This window comes from Podarcis filfolensis (genome assembly GCF_964270895.1).
Source record: "Podarcis filfolensis genome assembly, chromosome: 7".
NCBI classification, from domain to species: Eukaryota; Metazoa; Chordata; class Lepidosauria; order Squamata; family Lacertidae; genus Podarcis; species Podarcis filfolensis.
The window spans coordinates 14,283,715-14,310,208 of NC_139603.1; the positions used below are offsets into that span (position 1 = coordinate 14,283,715).

At 44.2% G+C, this 26,494-nt stretch overlaps 2 long non-coding RNA genes across 14 annotated transcripts in view; one reads left to right on the forward strand and one right to left on the reverse strand.

Annotated features, from left to right (window-relative positions):
* Window positions 1-3,087: 3,087 nt before the first annotated feature.
* Window positions 3,088-13,386, reverse strand: LOC310767214. Of its 3 annotated transcripts, XR_014550747.1 has the most exons (6): window positions 13,140-13,291; window positions 12,664-12,775; window positions 11,683-11,751; window positions 9,717-9,838; window positions 3,466-3,586; window positions 3,088-3,143 (listed from the first exon to the last, which is right to left on the reverse strand). It is a non-coding gene; the product is annotated as an uncharacterized lncRNA (long non-coding RNA). The 3 variants fall into 3 exon arrangements; XR_014550748.1 differs by lacking the exons at window positions 3,088-3,143; window positions 13,140-13,291 and adding an exon at window positions 13,313-13,386 and having other exon boundaries at window positions 3,381-3,586; XR_014550749.1 differs by lacking the exon at window positions 3,088-3,143 and having other exon boundaries at window positions 3,381-3,586.
* Window positions 3,119-26,494, forward strand: part of LOC310767190 — an 80,981-nt gene continuing 57,605 nt past the window's right edge. For 6 of the 11 annotated variants that reach the window (XR_014550693.1, XR_014550694.1, XR_014550695.1 and 3 more), the window contains exons 1-2: window positions 11,406-11,559; window positions 22,088-22,289. This is a non-coding gene — a long non-coding RNA (uncharacterized lncRNA). The other 5 variants (XR_014550690.1, XR_014550691.1, XR_014550692.1 and 2 more) reach the window with 5 other exon arrangements.

Here is a 26,494-nt window from a genome sequence, read left to right on the forward strand (position 1 = left end):
TGGTGGGCCCCGGTTCTTGCAAATCTATTTTCATATATAGATAAGACAACTGAAATCCCTAAAGATTGGGGACTGGCTATAATTGTTCCTATATTTAAAAAGGGCAACCCCTCTGACCCATCTAATTATAGACCAATTAGTCTTCTGAATGTGATCTGCAAACTTCATACAAAACATCTATGCCTAAAATTATGTGAATGGTTAGATCATAATAACTTGCTAGAAATTGAACAAGCAGGGTTTACATCTGGACGTTCTACCATAGATCACTGCTTAGTGTTAGATTATTTTGTTTATAAGTATGTGAAACATTGGAAAAAGTCATTGTATGCGGCCTTTGTGGACCTAAAGGCAGCATTTGATTCTGTATCCAGGGGTAGGCTCTGGGCCAAATTGGCCAATATGGGTATTAACAGAAGGTTATTACTACTGATGATTAAGCTTCATGAGAACAATACCCTCCAGATAAGATTCGCACAGGACGGCAGACTCTCTAGAGAAATCCCAGTCCAAAGGGGAGTTAGACAAGGATGCCTATTAGCCCCATTTTTATTTAACATCTATGTTAACTCCCTAGTCACATGTTGCCGTGAAATCGAAACCCCCCCCATGTTCTCTAACGGCAGAAAAGTACCAGTTTTAATGTATGCGGATGACGCTGTTCTTCTCTCTCAAACCAAAGTGGGTTTGAAACGTGCCTTAGGAAAGTTTAGTGACCAATGTAACACTGAACTGTTAACAATTAACTTTGCCAAAACCAAAATTGTACATTTTAGCCGCTCCTTCAGGAAAGATAATTGGAGCGTAAAGGGAAACGCCATTGAACAGACTAAGACCTTTCAATACTTAGGCATTACTTTCTCTTATAATGCCAAATTGTCAACACGCCTGACCACATCAGCTATATCAGCAGGAAGAAGTGCAAATGCCATCCTTAGATTATTCAGAAGGAAAGGAGCTGGCTTCCTCCCGATGGCCCTAAAAGTTTTTCAGGCAAAATCTTTAGTCCAACTCCTGTATGGCTCTCAAATTAGCCCCTCTGCCAACCTTAAGACCCTTGAAACAGTACAATCAAAATTCTTAAGATCATTATTTGCTACCCCAAAGTGTACACCTAATGCAGTCTTAAGGCAAGAGGCAGGACTGCCCAGATTGGAATTAAAAGTCTGGGAGCAAGCAATATCCCTCTGGCTGAAAATCCATTACAATCCTAAGGGACTGTTACCTTGCTTCCTGGCCGCAGCTCCCTATCCTCCTTGGCTTATGCAAATAACTAATAAGATAAAACAAATTGGCCTAAACCCTGAAAATCTTTTTATTGAAACTCTGAACAAGGCAAAAGCAATTATCACTCAGAGACTTTACGATGTCGAATTACAACAAGACGACGCCCTACTCCCGGAGACGTATAGATGCTTAAAAGCTTGGCCTAATTTTGCAGCTGCCCCTTACTTAACTAACATCACTAACGAAGCTTATAGATGGGCTTTCTCTAGAGCCCGCTTTGAGACAATGCCCTCAGCAGTGCTGTACGGCAAATTCACGCGGGTACCAATGCATGCGCGTCTCTGCCCCTGTATGTCTAATAAGGTAGAATCTGTCACACACATCCTTCTATTTTGCGAATTTTACAGTGAAGAACGAGTTCAACTTATTTTGCCGCTTTTATCAAAATTTATACCCCTACAACATTATTTGGAATCCTCCCTCGAAATTCTATGAAAATACCTTCTGGAAGATTCCTCAAGCTCAATATCATATGAGGTGGCCAAATTTTGCACTTTAGTAATCAGGAAGTGTAAATCTCAAATCTGTTGAATGGCACACTGCGAAGTTCCCTTGTGTAATCTTTTTCTTTTTCTTTTCTGATGTTGTTGTTGATTTCTTTTTGCTTGATCTTGTGGTGTTTAGTGTCACTGGCTTTTGCCGCAATAAAACTTGATTGATTGATAGTTGAGTAACTTCTTTGGTTTTCTCCCTGCAACAGGAATGGAAGGTTCAGGCATAGCTGAAGAGGCAGCCTACAACCTCAAAACAGTAAACGTTTTAACTTAAGGATCCTAATTCATCACTGATAGCCAGCCCAGGCTTGTTATTCTGGCCACTGAATGGCCATCTATTTTGTGTCCTGCTGTCATTTATACTACTCAAGTTGATGCTGTGTAGTAGTTCATCAGACGCTTGAAAATATTAATTGCTGCGTCCTCTGGCAAGGACTGCAGTTCAGCTACATGTTCTGCCTGATTATGAAGGAACTGCAGTACTGTTTTACCGGTAGGTTTTTCCTGCTATATACTTTGGCTTGTTGTGTTTCAGAAGTGAGTTGATTAAACAAGTAAAAAAAACATTTTTTCTACATACGCTATTGGCTTATCACCTTTGGTTCCCGTTCTTAAGTACTCTGACTATTATGCTTAGGGTCTGTATATTTGGAAAACTGCTGAGGATCTACACCAGGAGTGGCCAACTCCTGAGGGACCGCCATCTGCTTTCAGAATTAAAATATGGCAGTGATCTACCACCCTTTTTAGGGGTTCAGGTCAACATTGTTGAGCTTTCATTTAGGGAGGGGAAATGCCTCGTTTTATCCCCATTTTGTTGGGGTTCCGCTTTGGGAGGGACTTTTAAGGGGGAAGGGCTGTGGAAGCATTTGGCTTCCACCAAAACAGCACTGTGGAAGCATTTTGCATCACAGCAAAAGCTCCGTCTTCTGTTACAGAGATCAGGAGAAAATCCAGGCAGGGGAGACGGGGCCGAGCCGGGTGCTCTTAGGCAAAAGCAAAGGGAAATGAGCCCGTGATTGACAGCAATCGACTGCAACCTTCCGGGGATCGACCAGTCGATCCCAAATGACCTGTTGGACATCTCTGATCTATACTATCAGGGGGCTTGCTGCCAAGAGTTCTGTAGATCTCTGCTGCTTCTTCACTGTTGCAACTATTTGCTTACTCGACCTGTAGGGTTCCAGCCTCATATAACTCTAGCATGTTTGAATCCAATTAGTGCATGAAGGGGTTAAAACCATAGACTAAGCTGTCCTGCCAGGCTTAGCATATGTCATCACTTCCCACCTTGAGAGGAAGTGGGTCACCAATGCGTTTCTATCTCTCACTATCCATGTGGATTTCAGTAGGTAAGGAGCTCTGTAAGAGAAGGAAAATGGAGTCTGAAACTAGAGTTTTTCTCTATACCAGTAGTTTAGAAACTTTTACATTTTATAGCTAAGCAACATTTTCACTGTCTGTGCATCTTTCCTGGCTGCTGACCTTTGAAGAGTTTTGTAAGTAGACCATTTTACGACTTAGACAAAGTGTGGTCTGTCTCTATGCTAGGGAAATGGGATAGCTTGGGGGTATTTTGGGACTCGGATGAAAGGCACATTTTAAAGGTTTTACAAGCCTTTATTTCCATGCTTTTCTTTGCTGCATGTTTTGTGATGCTAAATCTGTGCTGGGGTTCTCTCACCAAAGAGTACACGCCCCAGACTTGTATCTTGGCTTCCAGGATTCCTGCACGACCACCTCTTAGTCTGGACCAGTCAACAGTGGTTGAGGAAAAGGCAGTGGAGATACTGATGGTAGCAATGCTGAGAAGAGAATGAGAATCAAATGGTTGAAATATACTCAGAGTCGCAAAGTGATTTCATGCTCTTTATTCAGCTCATAGTGGTGAGGAGGAATGAATGAATGTCCCCTCAAGGTATCTGCTTTATATACTGTTATGTACTGAGTTGAATAGGATCCAAACTGCAGCAGTCTGATTGGTCCTAGAACAATAGGATTCAGAATGCAGCAGTCTGATTGGTCCTAGAACAATGCAGCAGTATGATTGGTTAGCAGGAACCACCCAATCATGCTCCAGATAGAAGTGAATCCACAACCTGATTGGCTTACAGTAGAATTCCGGAATTAGCCAATCATGTGCAGCCCATTGTGTAAATAATGTATATAAAGCAGATACTTTGAGGGGATATTCATTCATTCCTCCTCACCACTATGAGCTGAATAAAGAGCATGAAATCACTTTGCGACTCTGAGTATATTTCACTGGCGACGAGGATGGGATCCCGCTGAGCTGACTGCCACACACAGCACCGCAGCACCGCCACCTGCCCCACCGCTGCCTCGCACCGTGTATCCAGGCTACAGCTCCGGGACACAAGGAACTCAGAATGGCAACCGACAGCAGCTTCTCGCCGTTCAACCCAGCATCTGGAGACTGGGAAGCGTACGCCTCCCGTTTCACCTTCCTCCTAGAAGCCAAAGGGGTCACCGATGAAGAAGACGCCAAGAAGAGGGCAATATTCTTCAGCGTCTGCGGAGAGGAGACGTTTGAAATCGCCCGGGCTCTCCTTGCACCTGAAGACGTTGCTACTGTTCCATACAAAACAATAATGGAACAGCTGAAGGGGCACTTTTCGCCACAGCCCTCAGTGGTGGCTCGTCGAAATGCCTTCTACGCAAAGCGGCAAGCCCCTGGGGAAAACATAACTGGGTTTGTGACCTCTCTCCGCCAAGCTGCCCGGTTCTGCAACTTCTCAGAGCTGGAGAACATGCTTCGTGACCGCCTCGTCGGTGGCCTGAAGGATGAGAAGCTGCAACGACGCCTCTACGCTAAGAAGAACCTAACGTTCCAGGTTGCTCTGGAGGAGGCCCTGGCAACGGAAGCTGCCGAGAGGTCGACGCAAGAGGCACAGCCGAGCCAGCCGTCCCAACCGAGGGTCCACCACGAAGACCTCACCGACGACTCAGGATCCAACAGGGAGGAGGTGCACCGAGTACAGCAGCGCACTCAAGCAGCCCACATACCACAGCTGCCTCGACGAGAAGGAGGGAACTGCGCAAGCTGTGGAGAAAGTCACGAGAGGAGGACCTGCCGTTTCCGCAACGCAGAGTGCAGGCAGTGCAGAAAATTGGGACACATCGCCCGGGTGTGTCGGGCTCGGCCCACCCGACGCCAGGCATCAGATGACCAATCCAAGAGCCCCAGGTCCCGGGGCCCAACGCACCAAGGCAACTCGACGGAGCTCACGGACTTCCAGGTATACCAGTTGCCCCACCCCAACGTAGAGAAAATTTATGTAGAGGTACAGATAGAGGGGGCCCCATGCCGCATGGAGCTTGACACGGGTTCAACTCTATCCATAATCTCGGCAAGGACCTTAAGGAAACTGTGTCCTACTGGGGGTCCCAAACTCAGGCCGGCCCCATTCACCCTCCGGGACTTCCAGAAACGTAAGGTCCCCACAATGGGGGTGGGGACCTTCAGGGTGCAGTACCGAGGGCGGACGCGACAACTGGACTTGCTTGTGGTCAAGGGCCCCTACATTAGCTTACTGGGATTGGCATGGTTTGGACCACTGGGGCTAGCCGTCACCGGGGTGAACCACAATACCTTACAAGTGGATGTGGATGCCATATGCAAGGAATTTCCAGGGGTTTTTGATGGGAAATTGGGACAGTATACGGGCCCCCCCATTGCTCTACAGCTTGACCCCGCAGTACGACCGGTCAGGCTCAAGGCCCGCCGGGTCCCGTTCGCCCTGAAACCCCGTATAGACGAGGAATTGGACCGACTCGTGGAACAAGGAGTGCTGGAGCCGGTGCCTAATGCCCCCTGGGAAACCCCAATCGTCACACCCGTCAAGCCTAATGGTTCGGTCCGCATCTGCGCAGACTACAAATGTACCATAAACAAGGCCCTCACGGCCCATGCATACCCAGTGCCAGTGGTCAGCCATGTCCTTGCTACCCTGGCTGGGTCGAAAATTTTTGGCAAGCTGGACCTGGCCCAAGCATATCAACAGCTGCCAGTAGATGAGGCCACAGCAGAGGCACAGACGATTGTGACGCACAGAGGAGCGTTAAGAGGAAAGCGGCTGCAATTCGGTGTCAGCGTGGCACCAGGCATATTCCAGAATCTAATGGACTCTCTCCTTAAAGGGATTCCTGGTGTCACCCCCTTCTTCGATGATGTGTTGATTGCTGGGCCCACACCCGAGGAGTTTGAGGACCGCCTCCGCACCGTTCTGCACCGTTTCCAGACGGCAGGTCTCAAGGTGAAGCGGGAAAAATGTCTACTAGGAGTGCCTCAGGTGGACTTTCTGGGATTTATGGTGGACGCAGAAGGGGTCCACCCGACTGGGGACAAGGTACGGGCCATTTGTGATGCCCTAGCGCCCAAGAACAAGACTGAACTTCAGGCCTTCTTGGGACTATTGAACTTTTACCATTCCTTCCTTCCCCACAAGGCGGCGGTAGCGGAGCCCCTACACAGACTCCTGGACAAGCGGGCCCCTTGGGTGTGGGGCCAGCGCCAGGAGGCCGCATTCCAGGCAGTCAAGGACTTGCTTGTCTCAAACTCGGTCTTGGCACACTTCGACGAGAGGCTGCCGGTGGTGCTAGCATGCGACGCCTCCCCCTATGGCATTGGCGCTGTCCTGGGACACCAACTCCCGGGTGGAAGAGAGGTACCGGTGGCATACTTTTCCCAGACACTCAACGAAACCGAGCGGAACTACTCGCAAATCGACAAGGAGGGTCTGGCAATAGTGAAGGGAGTAAAAAAATTCCATGATTTCTTGTACGGGCGGCCCTTCACCGTGGTGACTGACCACAAGCCGTTGCTTGGCTTGTTTGCCCCCGAAAAGCAGACCCCCCAAGTGCTGTCTCCTCGTGTCCTCAGGTGGTCAATTTTCCTTGCCAGCTACCAGTATGCACTGATTCACCGCCCTGGGAAGGCGATGGGCCATGCGGACGCCCTCAGCAGGCTACCACTACCGGAAACAGGCCCCGACCCAGCACCTGCACAAGAGGTTATGAGCCTGGAGCTGCTTCCCGAGCGCCCCATTCAGGCACAAGAAGTTGCACACCATTCCAAGAAAGATAGGGTCATCTCCCGGGTCCTGGACTGGGTGTGGAGGGGATGGCCCAGCAGCAGCCCCGGGCCAGAATTCGCCGGCTACACAACCCGCAAACATGAACTGTTGGCCCACAAGGGGTGCCTGTTATGGGGAAGCAGGGTCGTTGTTCCCCAGCCCCTCCGCAAAAGGGTCCTCACAGCCCTACACGAGACACACCCAGGGGTAGTAAGAATGAAGGCCCTTGCCAGGAGTTATGTGTGGTGGCCGGGGATCGACGGAGAGATAGAGGCCTGGGTCAAACACTGCCAGGCCTGCCAAGAATCCCGCCCAGATCCCCCAAGGGCCCCAGTCCAGTCCTGGGAGTCCGCCCGAGCACCATGGTCACGCCTGCATGTGGACTTTGCTGGCCCCTTTCAGGGGAAAACATTCTTCATAGTGGTGGACTCCTACACCAAATGGCTGGAAGTCGCACTGGTACCGTCCACTTCTACGTCCGCAGCCATCCGGGTACTACGCAGGCTGTTTGCAACCCACGGGCTCCCTGACACTCTCGTCTCAGACAACGGGACTGCATTTACGTCAGGAGAATTCCAAACCTTCACAGCGCAGAACGCCATCCGCCACATCCGTTCAGCGCCATTCCACCCTGCCACCAATGGCCAAGCAGAACGCATGGTGCGGACCACCAAGGACACCCTTCGCCGCATGACGCAAGGGGATTGGGTGTACCGCCTTGCCACATTCCTTCTACCACAGCACAGCACCCCCAGCTCAACGACTGGCCGGAGCCCCGCTGAACTACTAATGGGTCGGCGCCTTGCAATCAGATTGGACCGCCTTCACCCCGATAGAGCTCAGGATGAGGTAGTGGTGGGGGAAGGCAGGAACCCCCGGACCTTCGAGGCCCAGGACCCAGTGTACGCAAAGAATTTTGGGGCAGGCCCTGCATGGGTACCCGCCACAGTCACCAGGGTCACTGGCCCCGTGTCGTACGAGGTGCTAACAGATGGGGGGCAATGCTGGCGACCAGATACGGCGACGATTCCCGGGAGAAAACCAGGAGGAGGAGGACAGGTCAGAGGAGTCCCAAGGGAACAGTGGGGCAGTGATGCCCATAGAGCAGCAGGGGCAAGCAGGAGAGGCAGAATCAGTAAATACAGAGAGGACCCGTGAGGCCGAAAGGACACTGGAACCAGAACCACGACTGAGCGAGCAGGTTGCGCCAGACCATACAGCCCCATCACAGCCAGCATCCTTGGAACACGAGCCAGAACCTGAACCCCGGACCAGGGAACACCCCAGGCCGCAACGCACACGTAGGCCGCCGGCGTACCTTGAGGACTATGAATGCGACCTCCCGGGCAGGACTGGAACTTAGAGGGGAGGGGTGTTATGTACTGAGTTGAATAGGATCCAAACTGCAGCAGTCTGATTGGTCCTAGAACAATAGGATCCAAAAGGCTGCAGTCTGATTGGTCCTAGAACAATAGGATTCAGAATGCAGCAGTCTGATTGGTCCTAGAACAATGCAGCAGTATGATTGGTTAGCAGGAACCACCCAATCATGCTCCAGATAGAAGTGAATCCACAACCTGATTGGCTTACAGTAGAATTCCGGAATTAGCCAATCATGTGCAGCCCATTGTGTAAATAATGTATATAAAGCAGATACTTTGAGGGGATATTCATTCATTCCTCCTCACCACTATGAGCTGAATAAAGAGCATGAAATCACTTTGCGACTCTGAGTATATTTCATATACATTATTTACACAATGGGCTGCACATGATTGGCTAATTCCGGAATTCTACTGTAAGCCAATCAGGTTGTGGATTCACTTCTATCTGGAGCATGATTGGGTGGTTCCTGCCAACCAATCATCTGCTGCATTGTTCTAGGACCAATCAGACTGCTGCATTCTGAATCCTATTGTTCTAGGACCAATCAGACTGCTGCCTTTTGGATCCTATTGTTCTAGGACCAATCAGACTGCTGCAGTTTGGATCCTATTCAACTCAGTACATAACATGGTGATCATGCCAGTGAAGAGGTAGATTCAACAAGGGAGTGGGGACCAGGGGAGGGGACTTGCCTAAGGACCCTCCAAAATTTGCAGTCTGAGCTACAGAGTTAGAGTCACAGAGCTACAATTTACAGACTTCCCTGTGAAGAGCAATTGATAGTTAAACCACTTTGGGAATGACCGCTCCCCACATTAAATGGGGGGCGCCCTTTGTGTGGTGGCGCGCAGCCCCTGGACCCTATGCGGCACCATTAGCACAGGCTCGGCTTCGCCTTCCCCAGGTGGGATGCCTGGAGGTTTCTGCCTACCTCAGCCAGTTGCCCAATCCCACCTGGGGAGGCGTTGCCAAGGTGATCAGGTCAGGTAGGTCAGGTCCCCACACAATAGGGGGAGGATCTTACCTGGGAATCATCAGTTGGCTCCAGAGCAGAACAGAATAGGTGTCTCTGATGAACTCTCAGCACCCTTAACAAACTACAACTCCCATAATTCAGTCGGGACTGTTTAGAGGGGTATCATAGTGCTTTGAATGTATGGAATGGATGTAATGTGTCTTTTATCATCCGGCAGACATGAAATAAATATATTCCTTACTGGAATATTTTCGGAGATTAAAAGAGTAATGACCCCACACCGCTAAGCAGTGCTGAAAATGTTCTCCTCTTTTAAACAGCAAATATGTTGATTGCCATGTTGAAAGACTGCTTAATGATGTCAATTTCCAACTCGGCTACATTAAATTTGCTTCTCCAGCAATCTGTCATGCCTTATGTCCTAGTTATGCTGCAGCTCTGTGTCTCAAGGGGAAAGGATAACCTTTGTGCCATTACCATCTTTACACAGCTGGAACTACCACTCTGTGCCCACCAGGATTCTCAAACAGATGTCCACACGAATGTCAACACTCCACGCGTTAGATCCAAACAAGCAGATGGGTTATTTAATTGCAATGCTGGAAAGCAAAATACAGTGTTTTATTGCAATAGCCAGATTCACTGCACATTAAGTGCCCCCACACCCAATGGAAATGGCCCAGCTTGGTCTGGATAGTTGTAAGATGTTCAGGGGTTTAGCTAAACATGGGGAGACAGTCTTGGGTGTCCAAAAGACCTTGTATACCTGTCTTCTGAATTGCTCATTGCTCTTTTGCCCACCAGATTAGTATTGCCTGCTTCCTGTTCCTCTCTCTTTTCCTCTTTTGTTTGAACCATGTAACTAACCGCACGCACAAGGCTGGAGCTCGCTAGCCCAGACTCTGTGTTTGAAGATCCTTTTTGTATTTTGTACTGAAGTGGCTTTTGCCTGTGTTGTTTCTGCTGCCTGAGTGAGACCTCCGATTACTGTAAGTAGAGCATTCAAACTTTGTGAAGTTTGTGGTTTTTCAGAGAGAGGCAGAGGCAAGGGGAGCACATTGTAAGCACTTAATTCTGGGACATCTAACAGATCTTACAACCTATATTTTCCCTGCATTGCAAATACTGTGTTTTAAACTTTACTGGGGGCTGTTTTGGCTAAAGACTGAGTCAAGCCCCACGCAGTTTTTCTTTAGTTCAGGCAGTCAGCCGTTTGTTTTTTTCTTTGTAGTTCCCCACACATGTGGGACTTCAGGATTAATTGGTATTCACCGGTTATTTCCCAGCAATTTAGCCCCCAGAATAGTTAGTGTAGGAGCCAGGAAGTACCTAGCTCAGACCTTGCCTGAGGCTGCTTACACACACCATACCTTTGAAGGACTTCCCCATAGAATCATAGGGACTGTATTTGGTTAAGGATTTTGGAAACTGTGGCTTGGGCAGGGCGCATATGCTTTAAATGTATGCTGTGTAAACAGCCTTAGCTATCCCAGGACCAGCCACACAGCAATCTCTTCCTGCATGCATGAAATTACATATTCATACAACAGACACACATTCTCTCACACACCAAACATACAATAAAATTCCTCTAAAGCAGGGTTTCCTAAGCTTGGGTCTCCAGCAGTTTTTGGACTACAACTCCCATCATCCCTAGGTAGTCAGGGATGATGGGAATTGTAGTCCCAAAACAGCTGCAGACCAAAGTTTGGGAAAGCTTGTTCTAAAGAAAGAGGAGTCAGAGGGATGTTTTATCTCTGATCTTTGCACTAAGCATCACAGAACTAAGATCATAGAGCTGCAGAGCTGGAAGGGACCCTGAGGATCATCTAGTCCAACCCCCTGCAATACAGGAATATGTAGGTGTCCCATAAGGGGGTCAAACCTGCAACCTTGGTGTTATCAGCACCATGCTCTAACCAACTGAGAAAGCCCATGCCTCCTTCTTAAGAGTAAAAGGCAGCATTTCTACCCACCCAGCAGTGGGGTGAGGTCAAATAATGCCTTTTCCTGTTGAGCTGGCAGAGGGCCTATCTCTGGTCTAAGATCAGAGAGGCCTTTGCTGCCTTTTCCTTCCAAAGAGGGCTTGTCTTCGGTTTTATGCTGCAATCAGAAACCAAAGATCCCTTTAACTGTCCTGGGCCTGGCATCATTTGGCAGGTGGGTGTGATTAACTTAAAATGGCCTTGCAGGCCCTGGGGAGGCTAATTAGGCTTATGGGCCACAGGTTCCCAAACACTGACAAACCATTTTTATTTTCAGCACAAATTCTTTAGATTAACGCTGAGACTCGAAACCTGCAAGAAACAACTCCTTTATGGTAAGATGGAAGTTAACTGATGTTTCCTTTCATGTATGAGAGTGGCTTGAGTATATCTCTTAACCTCCTTTATCTTTGAAAATACACAGAATTTCAGCAAATCGTTTCTTTCATTGTACTTACCTCTGCAGGGATCATTAATAATGTACAGCAACGCTTCTCCTCTTTTGAATCTGTGACCTTATTACAATGCTGTGAAAGTTAAAAATTGGGAGAAAACAGTAATGACCTTCAACGAACTATCTTAAGAGAGAATCAAAATTGGCTGTTGGTATATTCAGGCAGAGCATGCCCTCTTTATATACGATTACGTAGGCCTGTTCAGTGGGCCAAAGGCAAAAGCTACATAATCTGCTTTACAAATAGTTTGAAGATGCCATTTTAGATTCAGCGTCATTATTTTGTTGCTTATCAAGGCAGAAGAATTCTCACTATCTTATCTGCCTTCCCCCCTGTTTTGATGAAAATATTTGCAGAGAAATATTTCCTGGATGCTTACATAGCCCCTGCATACAATTGCACCCCCCCCCCCAATTATTTGCATGGTGGTTTGCAAACAATAACAACCACCAAGGTATGATAGGCCTCTGCCCCAGGGGACTTACAAATCATAATGGAACAACACCCCATTAAATTCTATCCCTCCACCCTCATCCCAGCCAACAGATTTGTCAGAAAATTTAATAGCAAATTATGTAAATAAAGGTAATTTATCTGCATAATTATATTAGTTGCTATTCCCATTGTGGTAAAAATTCCTGCATAATCACTGATGGAAAAAAAAAGATAGCAAATAATTTGTCTTGGGTATGTTGCGGAACAGTTGCCTCAGATCCTGCTTCCTGTGGTTTCATATGGAGTTAAATGGTGGTAGCTAAACTGAATTTAGCTGGCTATGTAAATTACCTAAGTCTTCTCCTATGTGTAAAATGCTATGCTAGGACTTGCCCTGGCTGTGAGATACGTGTTGGCTCAGAAGTGGTCAGACAACAAAAAAAGACGTTGTAACATCAGATGACTCTTGTATCCCCAAAATACTGTTGTTACATTAAACTGCTTTAGCGATAGAACTGAATACTGTACTCATAAATATTAATATTTTACCTTTAAATAAATCCCTTGAGAAGGACTTGAACCTGGCTTCCGGCTTACAAAGATTTTAATGGATCAGTCGCCATCACGTAATCCTTCATGAGGTCAAATGCTTTTTTGGCACCTATCAGATAGGATTGACATTTGAGGGTTGAGTTATAAAGCCTTGATAATGGAGGCATATAATGGGAAAACTGACAGACCTTTAACTATAGCTGGGTGAATAGCACTGCAGTCTTACAGGGAGAGAGAGAATATCCCCAACCCCCCCCCCCCAGGCCAAACTAGATAATATGGCAGCATATAAAGTAATAAATGGCAAATCACTGAAGCAAAAGTCCATTTTTTCCTAAAATGGAGTGTAACAAATCCTCAGCCTGTGGTCGAAAGACTAAGATTTCCAAAATTTCTGGTGAAAATTGATTGCAGCTGAAGTATGTTTTTGATTGTTAGTACAATGCACTTGGGTTGTCACAGAAAAGTATTACTTGGTTAGCCTGGAAGCTCTGGATGTCTCAGAAATGATAAGCTGCTTTCATGGGCCATCTTTCTATTAGAGCTAAGGTAGCTTTTTTTAAAAAAGAAAACACCTTCTCAGGTTGAGAAGGCAGAGGATATTGCCTGCTTCTGATTGGATTTTGTGAGCACTGTCAACCCTTACCGAATCCATCGTGATTTATGACTCTTTCAACCCCTGCACAGTGGAGGGCTTAAATCAGGAAGCCATTTGAGAGCCTGTGAGCTAAAGTGAAATAAATACAGTATTTAGGGTGGAGGAGAGTGAACGAATCCAGATGATTCCAGAACAGGATGGGCAATATGCGTGTATGTACTTGTAAAAAAAAACAACCACCAAGCAACCCACTGTTGTGGTAATTTTGAGACTTGATTATTGGAAGGGATCTATGTTCCTCAAATCACAGAGCAATATGTAGCCACACTGTCATGTGGTAACTTCCACCATTATATACTCACGTGACTTGAAAATCACTTTGGTGGTTGGTTACAAAGCAATTGCTGTGGTGCATGAGAGAGAGAGACTAGAAAGTTAAAAGAATGGCCATTACTGTTGGAGTATCACTGATAGTGCACTTTCTTTTTTTAAAGAAAGTACTCTTTTCTTCTGTGCCCGTTGAGAGCCGGTGTGGTGGGCCAATGTGGTGTGTGACAGAGTCTATTCATTAGCTTTTTGAAGCTCTCTCGTACTGATAAAAGTAACGGTTTGCCTATGCATCTTGTGAGAAAACAGAGGAAAACTTTAGCTGTGGATTTTTAGAAGAGAGAAAAGGAATTTTGGACAGTTTTGAGGCCTGGTTGGGGGGGGGGTGACTTCGGGCCTAGGTGGGGTCTCCTGTCCTCACCTCCTTCACTATGACCAGGGACAAATAAATAGGTTTTACTGGTTATTTAGGCAGATGATACTACTCTGTGATGCTTATGGGTCCAGCACTATTACCATTGATGTGGTTTCATGTGGCGATGGTAGCATTGCTGTGTGGTGGTTTGTTTTCTTCTTTTTCTGGATATGGTGCTTGGCTTCACTCTTTTTATTACTGATCTGTTAGCCACCTTAAATCTTCTCAGAGAATAAGGAGGGCAGGGTTGTTGTTTTTTAATAAAATGACAATAAAATTAAAAAAAGGCCTTTTGGTATATTTATTTATTTATTTTTAAACATATTTTTTTATTGAATTTTTCCATATTTCATTTTAATTCAATGCACATATTCACAACATCTTATTTGCTCAAAGTGAGCTTTAACTTCCTTCTACCTCTCTTTCTGACATCCCTATAGCCTATAACATATCTTTCGCATTCCCATAATCACTTCTTTATCTATAATCACCTTAAGAAATCACATTCTTATTTATAAATCAGCATTATAATTTCACATTACAAAACATTTCACGTTAATGCTACAGACGTTTTTAAATGAGTACAGTTTTCTTTCAAAAATAAATTTGCTCCAGTCCTTTTGATATTTTTCTTTGGGCCGATTCCTGATTCTCCCCGTCAGCTTCGCCAACTCCACAAATTCTACCATTTTTATTCTCCAGTCTTCAATGTAGGGAGTTCTTGCTGCTTCCACAAATTGCCTATGTTTTTGAGGATGGGTTATTAATTTATTGGCTTTGGAGTCGCCTATTATACTATACTACTACTACTACAATTTGACTTCATTTCTTAATGATAACCAGCTGTATACTGTTCATTTCCTAAAATTGGAAGTACTTCAACCAATTTGAGCACTGATGTTTTCAACCTGCAAGAAAGAGTGTTTTGTTTTGTTTCTAACTCTCAAGTGAACATCCATAATCTCCCCTTAAAATTAACAACTGGTTTATGAAAATCCCAGGCCATCTTCTAGTTCCACAGAAATTATTACTGTAATCAGAAATTCTCTTTAGAATGAAATGTCATCGGAGGAAGGGGATATTCCTCAGACATGCTAATTCAGAAACTGCCTATCTGCCAAGATGCTTGCTTTGGCCCACCAACGTCTAAATTTGCCCTTTCAAAAAACCACATCAGGATTCATTTTTAAAGATCAGGTGAAATGCAATAGTTGGCATCCGTCAGCCTTGAGAGACAATGGGGTGCTCCTCCAGGGGTGAAGTCAAACAGCTACGGTATGTTAGCAACACCAGATTGACCTTCCCAAGGTGCAAATCTGGTCAGTGTGGATGGAGGTTCTGAGCTGCCCAGCTGAAGAGTCCCCTCTCAGCCTCACTGAAGTCCAAAGGAAAGCAGAGCAATACGTTTGGCACCAGCTTGGCTGCAGGAGTTGCTGGAAGGAGTCAAATCCAACCTTCTTAGAGACTCCACACCAGATTACTGTAGGGTTTACTTCTTAGCTTTAGCCTTTTATTCTCTTGAAGATTTCCTGCAAGACAGTGGAGGTTTAGGATCAGCGTTTTCCTTCTTTTTTAAAATTATAATTTTTAAAATTGATAAGTTCATACGGCCATCCTGATCCAAGCCAAACTGAAGGAAGTGCACGTTCCCATTCTGAACCAGAATTTGGGATTAACAAGTCTCTGCCTCTGAATGTGGCCTTAACCTTTTATCCTCCTCAGTTAAAGGTAAAGGGACCCCTGACCATTAGGTCCAGTCGTGACCGACTCTGGGGTTGCGGCGCTCATCTCGCTTTATTGGCCAAGGGAGCCAGCGTACAGCTTCCGGGTCATGTGGCCAGCATGACTAAGCCGCTTCTGGCGAACCAGAGCAGCACACGGAAACGCTGTCTACCTTCCTGCCAGAGCGGTACCTATTTATCTACTTGCACTTTGACGTGCTTTCGAACTGCTAGGTTGGCAGGAGCAGGGACCGAGCAACGGGAGCTCACCCCGTTGCGGGGATCCGAACCGCCGACCTTCTGATCAGCAAGTCCTAGGCTCTGTGGTTTAACCCACAGCGCCACCCGCGTCCCTTCCCTCCTCGGTTATTGTGCCTCAAATATATCTTCCTTCTCACCGCTTCCTCTGCTTCTGATGCCAGTGGAGGGTGAAGAACTGATAGGGGAGCAGCAATAGCAGGCAGTGCCCTCTGGGACTAGAATTGTTATCCCTCCCCAGCAAGGCAGTGTCTCTGCCCTTAAGAGACCTCAGGGCTCTTGGGTCTTACGCAGCTGTGTAATGAGAAGAGTAAGCACAGTACCAGCTCATGCAGCTGTTGCTTTGAAGCCCTGATGATTCATTACACATCTGACGATTTATTCCACATGATGCTTGAAACTGATATATTATTATTTTGCCTCTCTGCATTGCTACTCTTGTCTCCTGATAGCTTCCTGTTTCATTTCCTGAGTGGGACGTTATCAGTTTAATTTCAGCACCGCTTCATCGAAGGGCCCCTTCATGTCTTTTTGGAGTCACTAGAAAACTGATTGCTTCCTGCACTATGAAGGCCGTGTCTGAAGGCCTGAACTGGGTAATGGGGTAAAGTGTTTTTCAGTTTGATCTTCCATTTACCGCATAGGAAATAGCCATGCTGTGGCAGCACTGACACCACAGAGTTAATGTGAGAAGGGATTGTACATTTAAGAAGGCCACTGCTGAAAGCTATTATTGAAGGCCTTTTCAAGATGGCTGTGATGCATGCTGGCCACATAAGCTTTGTGCTTCCTTACTATTCTCTGAAATCTATGCTGTCTCCCTGTGGATTCTTAGTGGTCTGTAACTTGGCTTTGGTTATGTACTATCATAGGGTTGCCAGGACACAATTGACTTGCCGCATTTCGGAAATTCCCCCCGGACATCAGTTACGCCTTTGAAATATGGACGTACCTCCCAACATTTCTCCAATGAAAATAGGGACATCGTAGGGTTGTATACTGCTGCAGGAAGCCATATTGACTCATTTCCTTTTTATTGTTCCTGCTGAAAGGAATTTTGGTTAGCAGTACATATACAAGACCTACCTGGATTTTTTTTATTATTTAAAAAAGCTTTGGCTATAAGTGGGAAAATGTTGGTATACTTTTTAAATAAAATTAGACCTGTATGAGTTTTGGTGGCTTTCCTTTCTTAATTTTCATCTCAACATTTGCATATTTAGGGGCTAAGAAACATAGGAGTTTGGTAATCGTTTCTCAAAATAAATGGTGGTTGATTTAAAACTACTTTCTTGACAGCAGTTTCCATCCTTCTTTGTGTTATCAGACTTTTGGTGCGTGCCTAACACATGATCTGGATTCACTGCTGGTTTGCTCACAGGCTAATTAGATACCATGTAAGAAAAGGGATCACACACACACACACAATCTGATACCACATAGGGAATAGGAGAACATTGTGTTAACAAGGCACGGAATAATTATTTCAGTAGGCTGAGCATAGAAGTGTTCAATCAAAACTTGTGCTTTAAAAGAATGAAATTTGATTGAACTATTTAAAAGTGTCCTCGAAAGGGGAAGAGTGGACCCCTGTGGGGGAGAAAACTTGGAAAATGTGTAATTTTTACTCATCCCTACTTAAAACTCTGGAAATATCAGATCTCGTGACCTAAACCTCCATATTTAAGTATTACACCTAAACTGTTTTTAAGTCTTATACTGTTTGAATGGACTTGCTTTAGCACACATTTTAATTGTAGATATTTATTTTAATGTTTTGATGGAATTCTTTTATTGTGTATTTTAGGTATGTATATTTGTATTTCTTTAGAACTGGTTTTATACCTGTAAACCACTTTGAATCCACCTTGGCAATTAAGCAGGTAATAGTCATAATATGCTTATTATTGTGCTATTTAAGAAACAATGGGATTGACAAAAAAGCATATATCACAGTGATACTGCTCTCTCAGCCACTGCAGGCGCTGTAACCATCCAACAGATTCATTTTACCCCTGATGGCACACTCTTCCATTGTCTCTTGAGACAGACGGATGCCAACAACAAATTATATTAATCTAAGATGTAGTCATATTTAGAAAGTTGTGCACAGTTCTGATCACCCCACCTCAGCAAGGTCATAACAGAGTTGGAGAATGTACTGAAAAGGGCAACTAACAGTTCAATCTTCCACATGATTCCTCGGAAGTAAATCTCCGAGACTAACTCCCAGACAAGTTAGTAGAGGAAGGGTACAGCTCTAAATGCACTTACTAGTGGGGGATACACCTGAACACACCTCTGAGTAAACATGAATGGGACTACACTGTAAAATAATAAAGGGACTGAAGTTGCAGAGAACAAATACCAGACTTTTAGAAGACATCTGAAGGCAGCCCTGTTTAGGGGAGCTTTTAATGTTTGATGCATTACTATATTTTAATATTTTGTTGGAAGCTGCCCAGAGTGGCTGGGGAAGCCCAGCCATCGGGGCAGGGTATAAGTAAATTATTATTATTATTATAGATGACCTTTGGGGTCCCTTCCAACTCTTAATATTGTGGGATTCTATGATGTTTCATTTCTATGCTGGTCACGTGTTTGGGATCTTTTATTTTAGAAAAGGAGAATGACTACCTGGTAACTGGGGAGGCAATAGGACTAAAGTTGATCAGATTATAAATGGTATGGAGAGAGAGCATAGACTGAAAATTAGGGCCATCCAATGAAACTGGCCAGCACTCATTTCATAATAAACAAAAGGAAATAGTACCAAAATACTTAACTTTCAGAATTCATTGCTACTAGATGTGGCAGTGGCTATTAGTTTGGATACTTTAAAGAAGCTATCACACAAATGGAAGACAGGTCTACCAAATGACTTACTAGGTACTATGACAAGCTAAAAGTCGTCTCTATGATTAAAGGGCAGTGTACCTCTGATTGCTGGGGTTCCACACAAGCCCCACCTGCAGGGCACACTTCTGGTCTTCCTAAGGCATGTGGATGGCCATTGTTGGAGATGAAATACTGGACCCATTGTCTGATCCACCATCACACTCTTTGTGGTGCTGGTGTGCCCTCTGGATGCTGTTCAAGCTCCACTAATCTCCAGCCAGCTGAGGCAATGGCCGAGCAGCCAAACAGTCTTGCAACGTATTGGGTGGGACACAGATGCCCCATTCCTACAGCGGAGATTCTTGGGAATGGGTTGGCCAATGCTTGGTGAAATTTCTGGAACGGGATTGCAGTCCTTTCCTTTCCTTTAGCCACAGCTACCAACAGTATTTACACAAATATATGCTGATCTGTACCAAATTCTGCAAGTTGTTCATAATTTGTTTGTGTGCCACACCTGCTATTTGTTAGCCAAATCTCTTTCTCCCTGTACAGTCAGGTTAACTTGGCAAGGTCCGAACTGAAGCAACCAGGGCAGATTGTTACAATGCTTACACAAGGCGAGGATTTGGTTTTTCTCCCACCACGGGTAACTTTTTGCATGCCTGTGATCAATTATTTTAATGTTTCGTACCTTCCCAACACAAAAATAAAAGGGAACCTTCCCCACGACAAAATGTGATGCAATCCACTATTTACTTTGACTGATCATTCTTAGAAGAACATAAGGAGCATCTCTCTTCTGAATGTCCTGCCTTAGAAAGGGCACTTTTTTCCTTATGCAAAATGTATCTCTTGGGGTTCATTAGTTTTCCTTATTTTCTTTTATCAAATGATCATATCAAATGTTCCTTTACTGCAGTCACAGCTCTTTTCAACATAAGGAAAGCAGTTCTTTAATATGCAAATTTAAGAGACAAAGTTGGGGTTTTCTTGTATAAACCACAGGCATTCATAAAAAAAGAAAAGAAATCAAGATCACACAGTTTTGTTTTCAGACTGTTTTCTTAACTGAGAGATAGCTGGGAGCCTGGTTTCTTTACAAAGGGCACCTTCACTTTCATGTAATCTAATAAACATTGCCAAAACACAACTCAGTTATAGGAACATTACAGTGAAATTGCAGGCAGTGTGATGAACGTTGTATCAGCTTCTTATGGTCCCATGAAAATGGTGTTAGCAGAATTAATGGATCACTGGTTAGCCAGCATTACCCTGCATATTCAGTTCTTAGCTTGCCTCTTAAGAAAGCTCTGAATGTGCACCAATTTCATCCCACTTGTTGGAGAGACTTTTTTAGCTAAGATTTTCTAAATTATTTGAGCAATTAGTTCAGCCTTGTAAATAACCACTTGCCTGTTTCCATTAGTAAATAAGAACAGTCGCCAGCTGAGAAGTCAGGGAAGCTTTTGTTGAACTAAAAGAGAGTGGGTTCTTATTTTTCATGAAGGTTGCCAGTGAGCCGCAGAATTAGCAGTGTCCCTGACATTCAGCATTCTCTGCATCACGGTGTGAATCTCAGCAATTTTTAATCTTTGATTGCAGTTTCTGGCAAGAATTTAAGACCCCAGATTTCTTCTCCAGTCTGGGTTGTAATCTGAACCAGAGAAGTACTTAATTTGCTTTTCTATCCTTAAACTTCCTCATCCAACATTTCCTTTTTTTTCTTCCTTGGCTGCACCAGGTGAGAGGAAACGTGGGCCTGCCATTTAATAGATGCCATATTGACACACAATTTGCCTTTGAGCCACTGCTCACATTATGGGGAAATAGGAAGGAAAACCCTTCATGAAATCCACAGCCCCTAACTCACTCCATTTATATCCAAACAATTTATTCCATAGCCTCCCAAAAAAGCAGGTGAGGTTCCCCGCCCCACAAAAGGTAAAGGTACCAAGTACTGCTTGCCTTTACCCACTGAAATTCAAGAAATACATGCTTATCCTTGTCTGTGGCTGTGTCATCCATATCCTTCAACCTACCTTTTTGTTTGATCCTTACCAAGGTCTCTTTAGTTTTCACTAGGGATTAAAATCTGTTCTCATTTGCAAGTGAATCTATCAAACCTCCACATTCTGAAACAATATGAGAACCGAAACAGCTACCTTTTGAAAATTTCACTTCTCTGAATTTTGTGATGCAGTTCACCAACCAATGTTTATCAAAATGCATATAGTTGGGGGAAATGTGCATAAAAATGAATACATTAGTAAAAAAAATAAAAATACAAAAATGTGTTGTATTGGGGGGAAATGGCTTGCAAAAATGTGTACTTTAGTCAAAACTGCATACAAAAATGTGTTTATTTGGAAGAGTTTGCACTAAGGCCCATGATGGATAGCTCAGTCAGTAGAGCACGAGCCACATTGAGTAAAACATTCCTGCATTGCAGGGGCTTGGACCAGATGACCCCCGTTGTGCCTTCTAATTGCATAGTTCTGTGATTCAAAAATGCTGATGAATTTTCATGAGGATTGTTTCAAACGAATTGCTGCAGAACTGATTTTAATATTGGAAAAATGAGAAAGTGGGAGAACCATAATTGACAGCTTCTTTCATCCCTGGTTTTGACTAAGTATCACTCCTGGTTGTCACAGCCCCTGAATCCTAACTATTCTCTTAAAGCCTTCTGTGATGCTATTAGTTTCCCAGGTTCCCAGTCTGCCAGAGGTGCAAAAAGGTTTTCTCTGTGCATGCAGAGGTAGCTGATGCCTTTCCCTCCCATTGATGGGGTGGCTCATAGGGGCATGCCCACATCATTTTGTTCTATCTGTTTATCTGCTCGTTTAGATACAGCAGCTATTTTGTGTTAAGCCATATCCATTTTGTGTTATCTCACACAATCCATGACAGCTATTTTGTGACTAGAACCCATGGCACTTTTGCAAGTTTGAGAAAGTGCCGACTAGCCCCCAAAGGACCTGTGTTAGATTCAGCACCCCCACATTTGCTTACATACTTTTCTTCCTGCAGTTTGAGAAAGGCTGGTGATTTTTGCTCTGTAGGAGTTCTCTTCACTGTCACAGTATATGCCCAAAAGCATATTGTAGATGTTCTGCAGCAGGAACATTTCCTGACAAGTTAGGCCATACCTTCACAGTTGTGTTGGGTGGTGGTCCAGGTCAAATGTGCTTCCCTTAGACCTAAGTGGAGTGAAAGTACCTCCTGCTCCTAATTTTTCCAATCCTTTTCTCCTTGCCACAGGCTGGACTGGAAGCAGCTGGTCAGGAACAGCACCAATTCTCGGGAGAAAATTTGCTCAGGGAGCATTGCTGTCCATGCTTCGCTTTCAGCATCTGCTGAGGAAGAAGTGGCTGGCGTCTTGTGTTCTGCTGTGTGAAACTGGGAGGAGCTGGCCTGCAAACACCTTAGCTGGGGGAGAACAGGTTCCCCAAAGGAGCAAGAGGTAGGATACAAATCAGGAAGGGGGGGGTAACATGTTTGCACTATTATGGCTGCTAGAGAGAACCCTAAAGTAAATGGAACAGTCTTCGTATCATTCTGACATATTCAATATCTTGACATATGATATGCTAGATTTCTGTAGCATTCTTTAGAACGATGGGAGAAGTATTGGTGTTAATGGACTATTTAATGAGGTTGCATGAATAAGGGGCCAAGAGTTGATTGCCTAAGACAGGGGTAGTCAATTTACCCCCTCCAGATGAATTTAGATTGTTGTCTGTAGCTGATGGGAGTTCAGAAACATACAGAATGCAGTAAGCTGGCTACTTCTAGGGGACCTAGGAAGTTCGGGGGTTTCTTGGATCATACATTTCGCCACTGTGCTACACCAGCATTTTGTGTGTGCATGTGTCCCAAATGTATGGAGAACCGAGGAGGCATGTCTTCTGTATATATTCAACACTGCATATATTCCTTCTTGCTTTTGGCTTTTCACATACTGCACTATGAACAGCAACTCTCCACAATACAGTAGTATTTATTGATAGAAAATCTCAGTTCAAGTTAGCTTTTGTACATGCTACCAACATGTACAATGAAAAAGTATAGTTTGTTGATTCTCATTACTAGTAGTAGTAGTAGTAGTATTTTGCCATTTAACTTGACAACATTTATTTTAACTTTTGGGCGTTTATACATTGCCAAAATGTACTTTCAATATTAATATAGTTTAAATAATATTTTACTCTTGAAATGTCCACTTCTTAAGCTTAATATTGCTCATGGTAGTGCAGTTTTGTTAGTATTATAATAGCTCAACCATTCCTTTCAGACCATAAACAGCATCTTAATAAAACAATGAGCTTTTTATATTGAGATCTACACAGTTGATTAGGAGTCTAAAATGAAGTCTGTGTTTAAATCAAACATTTTTACAGTACAACAAATACATTTTATACATTTTTGGAATCCCTCTTTCTATGTGGGTTATTACATTGCTGGGGGGGGGGGGGAAACACAGCCAAGAGTTTGTGGTAACATTTGAAAAACCAACAGACCAAGCAACCGACTGACCCACCTACCCATCTGCAAAGCCCCCTAAATACTGGGGAGGTGTGAAGGATTTACGTATGCCTAGCTGGAAAGTGATTTGGTATGTCACTGGAGTTTCAATATTCAAATATCACTCTTAAGTATTTGCTACTGCAGGACAAAAAATGGGCAAGGTGGAGGGAAATCTGAAGCCAATGATAATGCAGCTTTTGGCCTTTGGCAAAAAAAAAAAAATCAGTCAGGGAAACCAATAAAAAGTTTAGGGATTATCTAATCTACCTTGCGTAAACTGTCCTTTTCCTATGTCTTTCCAACTTCTTTTAAAACGCTGGAGGGAGGGGAAAATCTACCCCTTTCCCTCAATAACTTGTTTAAATGTCCAGCCTTTTTCAGACTTGCACATTTTGTCCAACAGCTACATCTGAACTCTTCGGCTTTCTGCCCTTCCTGCACCAAACAGCTGTTCTCCCATCTCTCATTATTTTAGCATTTTAGTTATAAAAAAATCTTAATACCCACCCCCACCCCCCAGTATTTTATTTAGGGCAGAGGTTCCCCCCGCCCTACATTACTCTCTATTCTGCCTTTATTGTTTTGACTGCAAGGAATGCTTGAACATCTGTTGCACAACAGAACCACTGCATATTGCAGGATTCTGGAACATGTCCTACACTCCTTTTGTGTGGAGTGCTAGCTCAGCTCTTGGGCTCATGCACATGGTGAGAGCAAACTTCTTAGAACGTGCCCAACACTCCTCTGATTGTGTTATATGACATAGGAATGTGGGCAATAGGCAGGTATGCCATCTTCCAAACCATTTGCCAATGTTGTCACCTAAAAGTCCACACCCGGCTTCCCAGAACCTTCAGGATACATAACCTGGGACAGTTTGAAAGTGACTTCTCTTTAGGCTACATTTGCCATGCTCTGTCAAGCTTGTATTTATGCTATGCATTATTAGTAATGATGGAACGAGACATGATGGCAGCATGCCCATTTGTTCAAATGCAAGCTTGTCCCAATCAAATGTTAAGGGTGAATGTGGAAGTCTAGAGCAAAAAGGTCCTAAATTTTATCTCATGGACCAGCAACCTGCATTCAGGTCCTCCATGTGAGATTGGAGAAGGTCCTCTTATTGGCTAGGAAAACGTCAGAGGTCCCTTTACACCCAGAGCCCAGAAATTCTGTTCTCTTGCCAACAGAAAGAGGAACAGCAGCTGAAATATATAACTGCTGCTGTTCTCGACAGTGTTTTTTTTTTAAGTCTTTTGTTTATATTACTTAGCTTTTCATTGTAAACCACTTTACTTAATAAGCGTTAAGATCTAAGCTTGTTTGAATTGGATGCCAAGCATAACAGCTTGCTTGCGCTATGCACAAAGCAACAGCTCATTGTGGTACATTACTCCTGAAGGGCTTTGGCATGGGAAGCAGCAAGACAGAGGTGGCTGTTGATTCTGGAACAAGTGGGAATCCCATCTTGTTGCACGCATGCCCATCTCAGGCCCTTAGCATTACTGTTTCACATCTGGACATCAACACACACTCACCATCCAAAGCAAATTTATTTCCTATGTACAATAGACTCAAGTCAAAATGTGATGCTCAGATCGCTGTATGACATGTTACCAAAGACACTGCTATGCCGGATGCGAAGTAACATTCCGTTTGCTTTCTAAAACTGGATAATTTTTGATAACTTACATGCTTAAGTGCATGTTTAATTTCCATCCAGTTAATAATAAAGAAAATAGGAACAACTTGTATCTAAAATCATGGTGTGTGAGATATATATATTTCATATACATATGTCCATTGATCCCTTCCTCCAACTAGATTTCCACATCTCCCCCCCCCCCAAGTTTACTACAAAAGGAGAGAGGGTTGCTTATTGTACATTGGAAAGGTGTGCCTGGAAAAGTTAACTACAGTGCTAGGATCACTGACAAACCATATCTACATTACAATATATAGCTCTGCATCTGTTTATTTCTGCTCTAATACAGGTAGCCATTCTGAAATATTTTCTTATCTCTGGTGATAAAATATCAGGCAAAGATGAAACGATTATCATTGATTAAGAATACCCAACCAGTCACATGCTTCTTAAACCTGACACCTCAACGGGTAACAAACTCAGGAGGACCCCCTCCTGAAAGTCCTATTACATGACCATCACTTATTAGAAACTCAAAATAATCCTGATTAATTTTATATTGGCCATGTAGCTTCATGTTATTGTACGTTGTAGCAAATAGTAATGTAGTGTGTTCACTTCAACATCAGATTCTTCCAACTTTTTTTGTGTTTTTAAATCTGCTTCAAGCAATTTGACTCAACAAGGATAACTGTATTCCAGTACTCTGGCCAAAGGCCATTTTTCTTTTGCGTTCAGCATTGCAGCCAGTACACTGCTGGTATTAAATGTTAAATTGCAGTAGTTGCGGTATAATTCCAAAAAAGGCTGTGCATTGCATCACTATGTAAATGATAATGAGTACCATACAATGTAAGGGGATGCGGGTGGCGCTGTGATCTATACCACTGAGCCTCTTGGGGATGTAAATCAGAAGGTCGGCGGTTCAAATCCCCGCGATGGGGTGAGCTCCCGTTGCTCAGTCCCTGCTCCTGTCAACCTAGCAGTTCGAAAGCACGCCAACGTGCAAGTAGATAAATAGGTACCACTCCGGCTGGAAGGTAAACAGCGTTTCTGTGCGCTGCTATGGTTTTGCCAGAAGTGGCTTAGTCATGCTGGCCACATGACTTGGAAAAACTGTCTGCGGAAGCGGACAAATGCCGGCTCCCTTGGCCAGTAAAGCGAGATGAGTGCCGCAACCCCAGAGTCGTTTGCGACTGGACTTAATTGTCAGGGGTCCCTTTACCTTTACCTTACCATACAATGTAGAACTGCAATATTTTTATACTTACCAACAATTGTCAAATGATGGAGACCCAGGCCCCCCTCTTCTCTGTTGCACTATTTCAAACATGTTATTTTTCATTAATTATATTACACCAGATTAAACAATGTACAGAAGTGGTCTATATTTTCCATGGGTTGTGATGGTGGATAGGATACTGTTTAGATATCAATTTACTGTTTGCTCTCTGAAATGTTATATACCTTTATTTCCTTCTCAGCCATGCATTCTG